General features: G+C 45.3%; 1 protein-coding gene across 4 annotated transcripts in view; it reads right to left on the reverse strand.

Annotated features, from left to right (window-relative positions):
- The window catches only part of BACH1 (BTB domain and CNC homolog 1), a 45,508-nt gene extending 36,073 nt beyond the window's left edge, over positions 1-9,435 (reverse strand). The window contains exons 1-2 of one of the 4 annotated variants that reach the window (XM_042954292.1): positions 9,345-9,435; positions 8,182-8,395 (exon numbers count right to left, since the gene is read on the reverse strand). The gene's annotated coding sequence lies outside the window, so the exon portion shown is untranslated. Of the gene's footprint in view, positions 1-8,181; positions 8,962-9,344 lie in introns of those variants that run through there. The other 3 variants (XM_042954294.1, XM_042954293.1, XM_042954291.1) reach the window with 3 other exon arrangements.
- Between the last annotated feature and the right edge of the window lie 2,667 nt (positions 9,436-12,102).

Consider the following 12,102-nt stretch of genomic DNA (forward strand, 5'->3'; position numbering starts at 1 on the left):
CAACATTACCATCTCTAAATGGGGATTTCCAAGCTACAGACTTTCCACCTAAGCCCACATAGCTACTTTCCCAAATATATTTATTACAAGATTTTGTCAAATAAGTAAATATGAGGTCTGTTAAAAAAGAAAAAAGTTGAAACATTTCTTAGTGCAAATATTATTTAAGGAACATGGAGTAGGCAAATACTATTGCTTTTTACCTGAGTCAAAAGTTCTTTTGGCAGTATAGTCTTTCTAAATTCTTTTTTTTTTTTTTAATTTTTTTCTAATGTTTATTTTTGAGAGACAGAGTGCAAGCGAGGGAGGGATAGAGAAAGAGGGAGACACAGAAACCAAAGCAGGCTCCGGGCTCTGAGCTGTCAGCAGAGAGCCCGACGTGGGGCTCGAACCCACGAGGCATGAGATCATGACCTGAGCCGAAGTCAGGCACTTAACCAACTGAGCCACCCAGGTGCCCCTAGTCTTTCTAAATTCTATCCAAAAAAGTAATACCATTTTGAAAACCTACCCTAACCGTCTATCACAGCCTCTTAGTTATTATCAAATAGGAAAAATTATTAGCAATGAACTGCTATTTTGTGAATTTACAACACTGTTTGTGTTTATAGTATTTGTCTGCCTTTCACATAGAATACACAGCACCAAAACCTGGGATTGAAAAAAAGCAACAAGAATGACAAGAATAAAAATCGTTTAACATATCAAAATGCTCTACAAAGTTTGGGAGGCTAGACACTTACTGTATAAACTTAAAGTGGCATTATTCTGGAAGTCCAAAAGACCACTTTTTCTCCTAGTAGGGGAATGTGTGTGTAGAGAGGATGTGATGCTCCTGTCTGTATGTGTAATTTAAGAGGTTGGGTTCCAAACAATCCTGCCCATCCAAGTCAGTGAATCAACCATTCTATTCAAGCCAGGCTAGCCTTCCCGCTCGGGAGAGCCACAGACATTGCAGGTGGGTATGCCCTGCAGATTAAGACAGGGAATCTCCTGGTATAGATACAATCAGAAGCTACAAAATATAAGAAATGGCAGAGAACTTTAGAAGCGTTGAGTACTGAAACAGTCCTCCCATTGGCCATTTTTTCGGTAAAATGGGCATTTTCAATTTTTTAATATTTTTAAATAAAACATTTACATAATCTGGCTGTAAAAGCAAGACCTGATCATGTTAGGAAATAGAAGGTAAAGGGGGAAAAAGTCACCTAAAATTCCAAACCCCAAAAAACCCATATTTTCACTTTCTAGTCAGAAGGGTGGGTCTCTATACAGTGGTGGTGTAAGTAGCAGGCTAGGATGACACTGTTGACCACCCCCTACTTTTCTAACCAAACTCTGGTTGTGCTCACAAACCTACTCTCTACCTGAGGTCTTGTGTTTCTGGGGAAGCGGAACCCAGTCCCAAATGAAGACGAATGACCATACATTTAAGCTAATCACAATGGTCTCATTGCCCTTGACACTGACTCATTTAGGTAAGGGCTTATGCAAAATGCTGGCCCATGAACAGAGAGGAGAGGGTCAGGACAGCATCTATTACGGAAGTTTGGGGACAGATTTTACTTAATAAGAGACATGCCAGGAAAAAAAAAAAATAGTCCTCTCCCAAGGAACTTAGTCACTGACTCATGACACGTGAACTTGTGGCAGCCATCTTGCAACAGTAAGAGGAACTAGCTAAGCACAGAAGAATGACAGATCCAACCTTTTCCCACTGACCTTATTTTTAAATACATACATACACAAACATACACTCTTCCTGATCCAACTTCCCCCTACTAAAATCCCTCTTCTCTACTCTTCTTCAGTGCTAAGCTTCTCAAAAGAGAGGTCGAAACAAGCTGTTTCCTCTGCTTGACCATGCATTCATCAATGACATTCCTAAGACTTTCCTGATTTCTTAAAACTTAGGTTTCCCACATTCTATGGTTCCAAGGCACATTTTACACGTTGCTATTACAGCAATTAATACATACTATAGTAATGGCTTGTTTCTCTATTAGACAGTAACTTCTGAAATGTTTTGTATTCCCAATGTCTACAGAAGTTCCTGGCATACAAAGGCATAAATACTTGCTTCATAAATCAAACGTAAACCCAAAACCTAATACAAGAGCATACCACAAACGTTGAAATGAATTTACCAACCCTACCATTTACACACACCAAAAGCTGAATATGTGTTTGTGTTTAAGTTTGGGGAGAGGAGCAGCAGGCACAAGAAGATAAGAGACCAGAGCGCCTTGAAACTCAAAAACACAATTATTCTTTACTCTCCAGAGACCAGATAGCTGTTCACCGTTAACTCAGCAGAGGGGCAGGGCAAGGGTCTGGGAAGCAAGGGCAGGGAAGCTGGTCTCAGGGTCCCTCTGCCACGGGTGAGCACTGCTACCCACCCATTCCCGAGAGGAAAAGGTGTTCCGGCCCTCCCGGGCTAGGGAAACAGACAACAAACCAGGCCGATGACAACAGGCACGCCAGGAGAGGCAAAACACGGGTTTTAAAACCCCAAAGAACTATATCCAGAGTTTGAACAGTGCTTACGACACTCCTTTACCACAAAGAGACAATGAAGCAGGCCAAGGTATAGGAGCTACAGACAGCCTTATCTATCATCTCCTTTGATTCCCCTGGATAACAGCTGGGATTAAAGGCAGGTGACACTACTCAGCTGGGCAAAATGCTTTTCTACTTCAAAAGTCTACTAATGTGGGGAAAATGATTAAAAGAGCCAATGGGTTTTTTTTCCTCTCCTTCTAATTAAGTGATAAATCCTATCTAGAGGACAATTCTGAGCCACGATGGGAATAAAACAGAGTAAATAAGAAAATGTTACATTCTTTGAAAATAAAAAGTGTCTTGGGCCAAGATTTGATAACCACTTTACATGTTTAATAAATTGTATTTAAGTGCAAAACACACACTAATGAAATTACTGATCTTACTAAAATTACTGATCTTACTTACTCCAAAATGACAACCTAATAATTATAACCTCATAAATTTATTCAAAGACTAATAAATCTTTTATAGATATATTTTACAACAAACTCTCTAATGGATAGTTTTCTTCACTGATTTAGCAGACTTCCAAGAGGTGCTGGTGCACTTTAAGGAAGGAATAAGGCATTAGGAATATGAAGACACCAGCAACAGGAAGCTGAGTGGGTGCATATCTCCATTTCTTCGGCGGGACCCTAAGAGTTGACCTCCTTAAGCCAAAATACTTCCCCTTGGAATCCTGGAGGCAGACAAGTCAGTAAAAAGATCAACAGAAAAAAACGGTAGGAGAGAGGAACAAGACAGTTCCCTCACCACACTATTTTGTTCGTTACCATGCAGGTAGGATATTGTCAACTTCCAGGCTACAAAGGAATCGAAAATGGACTCCATATACAAAAGCACTTTTTAGTGTAATTCTGCTTTAATGGGGAATGGAGAAATGGAGTATACATCTGTCTGCTATGACTCTGAGCCAATCTAAGAAAGAAAAAAAAAAAGTGGAAATGACTTTATTGGATAGAAGCTGGGAATAATACCTTTATTACAAAAATATTCTTTTGAATGAGTTTCCTAAGGCATTAAGAAAACCATTTCAATTTATTTTTAAAAGAACATGATTTACACACAGCTTCAACTGCATCAAGGTAACATTTTCTAAATTGTGCCAGCACTGAGAGAGGAACCAGCATCCGCCCAACTTCACGGCATGCCCACTGTGCTCCTACAACAGTCATTAACAACCAAGATCCTGGCAACTACTATTTCTTCCTTATGTTCGTTTGGGGCAATTTTTATTATCCTATTAATATTCTCTAACCTGTTCCTTATCCTAAACACAACAAAAGATCTGTTCTAGAGGACTTAGGATATTAAAGGAAAGTGTTAGATATATGAGCAGTCTAACATCTAGATAATCCAAATTATATTTTTACACAGTTCAATTCTAAATCAATTAAGGGTAAAAAAAAATCACAAGACAAATATTCTATCTCAGGAGATAAACTAAAAGAATGACTTAAATCCAACTGCCTCCTCAATACTCATACCAATTATGAAAACGGAACGCAGAATTTTAAATGATCAAAAGAGCTTCAACTTGGTACACATTTAACGTAACTTAAGAGGTACAGCCCATAATGTTCCCTCCTTCACTCTTTGAAAAATCCCCAAGTTTGAAGACCACAGAACTAAAATGAATCTATACTATACCCACCAGTGCAGCAACCAGAAGTTGGCAGGACAAACACAGCCAAGGTACACTCAATGTTCCGTGGGAGATAAAACAGGAGATATGTATCTTCATCATCAAGAAACTCCCACTCTGGGGAGCCTGGCTGGCTCAATCAGAAGAGCATGCAGCTCTTAATATTGGGGTCGTGAGTTTGAGCCCCAGTTGGGTGCAGAGATTACATACATACATAAATACATAAGTAAATAAAAAAAGAAAGTCACACTCTAGCCCAAAGGATGGTCAGAATGTTTGACACAACCTTTCGGAATGACCTACAGGTGTAAGAAGCCATATGACAAACATATCCACTGTTTATTGTGGATAATTTTTCTGTCTTGGAGTATGCATGTCATTTAAAGAAAATGCAATACTTAGAAGTAATTGGCAGGTATATTTACATTCCAAATGTTCCCAACAAACTGCTTGGGAATGAAAACTAAGAAATGAGTCTGTCTTGATGTTAATATGCCAGGAGCAAGTGGACAGGTTACTAAACCTGCCAGACCACAATGTCCTCAACTCTCACATACAGAATAGACTAGATGCAGAATAGAAAATGTTTTTATTTCTTCCAAAGCCAATTCCAATTAACTGGTAATGACCACCTCTGGGGCATTTGCTGAGATGGTTAGATCCTTTAAGTAAAAAGCCATATCCTGTGTTCCTTGCCCTCAGAAGTTGGGTGTTTGAGTTGCTGCTACTGACTTCCCATCAGAATGTTCTCTGCAACTGTTTTTTTTTTAGTAGCAGCAATCTGATGCATATCCACACAATCTCTTCGGTCTCTCTTGTGATCAGTGGCTGCAATTCAGTTCAAAGAGGCTACAAAACGTGGCTGTGTAACTGAGCACTTCCCTGAGTCTGAACAGATAATAATACCTAACATGTATAGTAATGTTTAAGACAGAGCCAATACTGTTCTAACCACTTAACGTATATTAATGCTTTTAATTTCCAAATAGTCTCTATTATATACGTTCTACCATTATCATCCCCATTTTACAGATGAGAAAAGGAGGCACAACTAGGTGAAATAACGTGCCCAAGGGTTTAAAGCGGGTAGGTAATAGAGCTAGAACTTGATCATCGGCTGTCCGGCTCCAGATCTCCCACTTTGAACCACTTTGCTTACTGCTTCTCTGTCAATTGCACGCTGACCAAACCCACAACTTCAGTCCTGTTAAACTATACACGGCGTAAGCCAGAAGTCCAGGTTTCACAGTGGTGTAAGTCTATGTTTTATCTGCAGTCCTGAAATATTTACTCTCCAAAGGGGCTTGGATTCTGGCAAATAGTGTTTAATTTACCCATTGCCAGGGGCTTTGTTAGACTATTGGGCAAATTTTTTTAAATCAAAAGTTTCATAAATTATCTATTCCACCACAAAAAAATGCACACTCCATTTAGTAGAACCCTCAGGAAATGAGAGTTTTAGGGTTAAAGCAATGCTCCCATTAACAGAACATTAGTCAGAAAATCTGCACTGTGAAGAGAATTTATGACAACTGGTCATTTTGAAGGGCTTTGCCATCACTATTCTAAACATCATTTCTCACAAGACAGGAGTACAAAACGCATATGGCCAATGGGATTTAACTGAATGGTAAATAATAACCATCCCTCAGCATGCCTTGATTTTCTGAATATACACATTCTCCTAAGGGTAAGGGGGGAAATCCCACTTCCCAAGTGATTTGCTAAATATGTAGTCTTATTAATCCTTAGTAAAGGAGATGTAAACTTGGCTCAAAAAAATGACAGCACCTGTTTGGCTCAGTGAGTTAAGCGTCCGACTTCAGCTCAGGTCACAGTCTCACGGTTGTGAGTTCGAGCCCCGTGTCGGGCTCTGTGCTGACAGCTTGGAGCCTGGAGTCTGCTTCAGATTCTGTGTCTCCCTCTCTCTTTACTCCTTCCCAGCGCGCTCGCTCACTCACTCTCTCTCTCAAAAATAAACCTTAAAAAAATGACTTCAAGGAGTAACAGAAAAGGGTAACTTTTAAAAAAATTTGTTATATACAAGTTACACTCCAATGTGTGGATTATCTTCAGGGGCTCCCACTGCACACTTTTTCATATTATTACATTTCATCGGATCATATACATTAAACCAACCAACCACTTGGCTGGTCTCCAAATTCAAAATGCATGGTATCGCATGTAATGGGCAACTCTGTATTTTCTGTATTTCCATTCCTGATATCAACAACTGTGATAAGAAATTTACACTCATGCTTCTAAATTTTAAAGTACAGTATAGGGGTGCCTGGGTGGCTCAGTTGGTTAAGCGTCTGACTTCAGCTCTGGTCATGATCTTGAGGTCTGTGAGTCTGAGCCCATCAGGCTCTCTGCTGTTAGCACCGCGCCCACTTCGGATTCTCTATTTCCCTCTCTCTCTGCCCCTCCTCCACTTGTGCTCTCTCTCAAAAATAAAATAAACATGAAAAAATAATAATCATGCAGTATAAAAAGAAAACTACATACACAATAAAAATTAAACTAATATTAAGAACATTTTGAAAAAATGCTAGTTCTTAAAAGGAAATCAGAAGTTTAAACAAAAATATTCCAGTTGCTGAAAGAACGTTATTGGCAGCGGTGAACAAATTCTTTGTTCCCCGACAGAAAAAAAGGAGCATATGCCCCTACATTATACAACAAGCATGTGCTACTATTAATCTGTACCTTGAAGCTTTATTTTACATGAAAGTAACATTTTAAAAATCAGAGTCTTAATATTTTCTCCCAAATGGATCATCTTGCACCCCAACTTAGAGACCCTAATACCTAAAAAAGTCATGATTTCGAATCTCCTATAGTCCCAAACTTACAGCAACAAAATTAACCACTTTTCCATGTATGAAATGTTTGAAGTGAATTGTCATCAATAAGAATTAGTCATTCTTTCGACCGCAGGTAAGGGCCAGTCCTCCCGGCCTCCACAAAGTTTGTTCACAATGGGGGCTGGCTGGTAAGCTTGGGTCATTTTTAAAGCAAGAAGTAATGAACTAAGATGTAAAGACACTCCATCACCATACCTAAGAGAATGAGACAGATATATACGGTTTGCCCTTCATTAGACAGCTCTTTCTGGGCTTGACCCAAGGAGACCTGTCAGTTCCACTCACATTCACCTTACCCTTGCCCCTGCCAACAGAAACTACTAGCGTATGCATGCAAAGCCAAGGGCCAATGGAAACCAAGAGCGAGTCTCCTTCTGTGCTCTCATAAAGTTTTTACGAAGAACACATTAAGCTGGCTTTTGACATGCAGAAACCATACAACAACAAAACCGCAAGAGGGGAACCAAAGACGAAGTGCAGGGAAGGTAGTCAATATTTTTATTACAATCTTGTCATTAGGTTACTCCTGGCTGCGGATTTCTCCCTCGGTGTTCGCTCTCTCCAGCGCAAATCTATTCTCAGGCAGTAGGTCATGAGGCCGGCCGCTCTGTGTTTACACACAACCTCAGCACCACTTGGCCACTTCCTCGGGCTGCTGGAGCACTTGACCCACTGATTACCTGTATCAAAACAGACGGTGCCCGCTGGGTCCCGGTCAGCCCTCCGAAGCAACCCCTCTCGAGTGCTCCTTGGCCTTTTATGGTGGAGGCATGTGATGACAGTATCTGCACCAGCTGTTCTTAATTACCTCTCAGGCTGGGGTGAATGACTCAGCAACCCAACTTTTTTAAGGAGTCATCCTACCTTGTTATCCAACCAACATTCTGAACAACGGTAAACCACTAGACATGGCCCTGTTCAACAACAATATACACGAGGCCATGCAGTCACCAAACCAAAGCCATCCCACTCAAGCTGACTCACCAAGAGTCCCTTTTTCCCCCAAGGCTCCTTGAGCCAAAGGCAGAAGTGGCCAAGTGCCTTGAAGCCCAACCCACCCCAGCCCTTGCACCACTAGCCCACACCAGGAAGAAGCAAGCTTACCTCTTCCCATTTCTCGGCTTGACCATGTGAAGCGCTCAAGCGCTCGGTCACCAACACGTCCGGCGTTTCCACCCCTTATCTTTCTGAACCGCTTTAAATGCACAGCGTCCAAATATAAGGAGTGTTAAAGCAGATGAACAGAGACCTAGCAGTGGCATCCTCCATGGGTTAACAGTCCCAACACCGATGCGTTTCTCCAAATAGAGAAGCATCCCTACAAGACAAGCCTTTGTTCCTTCACGCACCACAGAGAAGCCTGTTTTTCCCACACACGTCTTTCACAATTACTACTACACTATACCTTCATCAACCCAAGTTTAACGCAGAAGGCTCACTGCACAAAGGCATTCCGCGCAGGGCTGCTCGGTGACATAAAACCGCCGCGCAAGAATGAGAAAGCAATGGCACTCGAGTTCCATAAAACCAGCACAAAAAGCTGGTGTCTTTATAAGCGGCACCCACCCTCACCGCACCGTGGGAGTCTTAATTACGACGTGTGGGCAAAACTCCAACAAAGGGAGCTCTGGGATGTCCGGTCGTCCACACCGATCTTGGCTAAACCCAGTCCCGCAAGGGGGTATTTTTGCTGCAGCCACGACCTCGGCCATTCTAAACGAGACTCCACGCGCGACAGACACCCAGGCCAGGCAGACCGGAGGCAAGCGGCTCTCGGGACGCGGCGGGTGCTGAGGGCGGTGGGAGCGGGCGGGAGGACAATACCGAGCCGGGGCCGGCCGCGCGGGCGGTGCTGATGTGTCACAGCCGGGCGGGCCGCGGCTAGGAGGGCCGGGCTCGGACCCGGGCGCCGCAGAGGCGGGGGCGGGGGGCGGGGGGTGGGAGCCCCGGGACCCCGCCGCCGCGGCCACTTCCCCGCCCCCCCACCCCCGCCGCTCCCGCCCGCCCGCCCGGGGGGTAAAGTGCAGCGCGGGCCCGTAAACAAGAGCTCTGGCCGCGCGCTCGGAGCACGGGGCACAGGCAGGCAGGTCGCCCCTTCCGGCGGACGAGGCCACTTCCAGGAACAGGGGCCGCCGCCGCCCCCCGCCCAGAAGACCGCCGCCCGGGTCCCCCTCCCCGCCTCCCCGGACCTGCCCGCGGGCGGCCCCGACCGCGCGCCGCCGCGCGGACCCTCCCGGGAAGGGCGCGCGGGACGCCGAGCCACTCACCAGAGCCGAGGCGCCGCGCGGCCCGACTGACGGCAGCGAGCGAGCCCGGCGGGCGGCGCGGGCAGCGGTCAGGTGACTCATTCCCTCCCCGCGGCCGGCCGCCCCCTTCCCTTCGCGGCCTTCCCCTCCCTTCCCTTCCCCTCCCCGTTGTCCCCTCCCCTCCGCCGCCGCCGCGGCGGCCGCCGCCACCTCCCAAAGCCTAAAGCCCTCCCGCCCCCCGGAGGCCCCGCCTCGCGAGGCCCCGCCCCGCCCACCCCGCGGCGCTAAGCTCCGCCCCCAGCGGAGACCCCGCCCCCACCCGAGGCCCGGCCACGCCGCCCGCGAGGCCTCAGTCGGCGCGCTCCGGCCGGCGGGGCTCCGGGCGGCTGCAGCGGTTGTCGTGGCTCCACCCGCCCGAGGCCCACGCGAGAGGCCGCGGGGTCCGCGCACTGCGCCCCTTTGCGAGCACAGCCAGCTGCATGAACGGAAAAGCCACCAAGGACAACCTCCTCCTTCCCAAGTGAGGGCAGAAAGGAAAAGGCTGACGGCCTCATGGCCCCAAGTGTTGCCAGGACGCTCGGGATCCAGCAAAACTGCCGCGAGCCCGGAGTCCCGCGGACAACAGGAGGTCCCTCCCCAGACCCTCCTCCGCCATCCCTTAGGGACGCCTTAGACTGGGCGTCCAGGTTCGGAAAGTAGTGTTTGAGCTTGCTGGTAGGATGTATCGAGTGCATCCAGGATTTTGTGGAAAGCATCTGGCAGCCCTACTTCTTCTGTCTGACAAAGAAAACACGGGCGTCTGGCTAACAGGTGTTCCCTTCAGGCTGTGGCTGCCAGGAAACTTGGAGCCAGGTTCAGCGCCCAGTGGTGTCGGCCGGCTCAGCTCAAGCCCTGCTCGGGCTTTCCTCCTCTGATGCTTATCCTGGTGTTTATCCAATTGTCAGTTTTAAAATTATGTTCCCCAGCCATTTAGCACCTCTGGGGTGCAAAGCACTGTCTCTGCGAAAAGATGCCCACGTGTCAAAGCCCAAGCTTACCAATCTAGAGAGAGAGAGAGACGCTGAGCACACCGGGTCTGAGCCAGCCAAACCGATTGGAGTTAGGTGATCTGTGCAAAGGGATTTTGCTGTTGGCTTTGAGTTTAAGTAAAGAGGAGATGGAGAGAAACTGGTAGCCGAACAGCCTCAGCATCGGGGTGTGCGGACTCGTTCTGGAACACGGCAAGGCAGCTCTGGAGCTCACAGTGCAAACAAAGTTACCGAGATAATAAAGTCAGGTGTTATCACTAACATGACTGCGTTTGCACTCACTGGTTAGGGACTTTTGAGTTACATGCAGGATATATGAGAAAGTGACCTAACTGCGAGGAGTGACGTGAATCACTGTGACCTCAAATCAGGGCAGGAGGTGATATTTGCATTGGGTCTTAACTGGGAAGAATGGGGTCCCGCAGTCCCTGGAAGGAGCAGCATATGCAGTAGTCCAGAGTTAAGAGGCAGATGGCATTCCAGACCGCCAGAGTTCATGTGGGGTACAAATATTCACTGAGAAATGAGGAAAGGACATAGACCATGAAAGGATTTGGGTTCTTCCACACGTGAGAGAGTTTTTGAGGCTTCACTCTCCTTCCACCCTAAGCCAATGAAATTATAGTATGCTTCTTTCCTCTCACATGTGTACAGTTTCTTCTAGATGAAGAATAGATCCTCCCATTTGGGAAGAACTCTTCCTTCTTTACTCTAGATAATGGTCATACTTTCTAGCACAACCTCTGGTATGCTTCGTTATTTGAAAAGTCTTATACAGGTGTTGGGAATACAAAGACAGCTAGGAATGACTCTCAAATTTTAGTGTTTCTAAGAATCTCTGGGGTGCTTGTTAAAATGCAAATTCCTGGGTCCTGCCCCCAAAATTCTGATTTCATAGGTCTGAATGATACCCCAAGGTCTGCATTTTTAATAGTGATGCAGGGGGTCTTGAAACCACACTTGAGAAGTACTGAGTAAGAGCTAATGGTGTAGAGTAGGAATAGGGTAAAAATTAGAGAATGAAATAAAACCGAGTCAGAATGGGCCTCGTACACTGTGCCTAGAGTTTGACCTTTATTCCATGGGCTGAAGGGAGCATATGGAGGTCTCTAAGTCATGTGATTGGTTTTAGAAGCTAATTCTAGAGAACTTCATTCATGCCATTTCTGTTGGTTTAGCTCTTTGCATCTTTAAAAATTCATGAGCTATCCAGTCAACAAAATTTGGGGTGTCAAAAAAAAGGCTTTAAACTGTGGGTGACTGCCAAGGTAAATAAACATAAATTTCACCAACTTGAAAAACTACCAGTTGATACTTCTTCCATCAAAAGGGACTATTATTAAAGCCATACCTCCCCTGCCCATGGTTAGATGATTTTCATGGGAAATGAACATATTTTATTAGAAAACAATGAGGACTTCCTGGAGCAGCATGGGCGAACATACCCTAGTGTTTACCGGATATCTGATATGAAAGGGAAAGTGAGGGGAATGTAACCTCCAGTTGGAGATGTGCACAAAGTCTAAGATCCAAAAAAAAAAAAAAAAGGCAGAAAAGGAGAAAAAAGAAGACAGAAGAAGACAGTATTGGAGAAGAACTCAATGGGACAAGGGTCAAATTGGTGAAAGCAGTGCTTTCCAGAAACCAGATTTAATGAAAACCAACGTGGCTCTACGTAAAATCCAAAAACCAGTTGAAGGCTGTGGTGGACTAAAGACAGCTGTGAAATTTGTGTCACTCTCCTAATCAAG

Source organism: Panthera leo, chromosome C2 (genome assembly GCF_018350215.1).
Source record: "Panthera leo isolate Ple1 chromosome C2, P.leo_Ple1_pat1.1, whole genome shotgun sequence".
Classification (NCBI taxonomy): Eukaryota; Metazoa; Chordata; class Mammalia; order Carnivora; family Felidae; genus Panthera; species Panthera leo.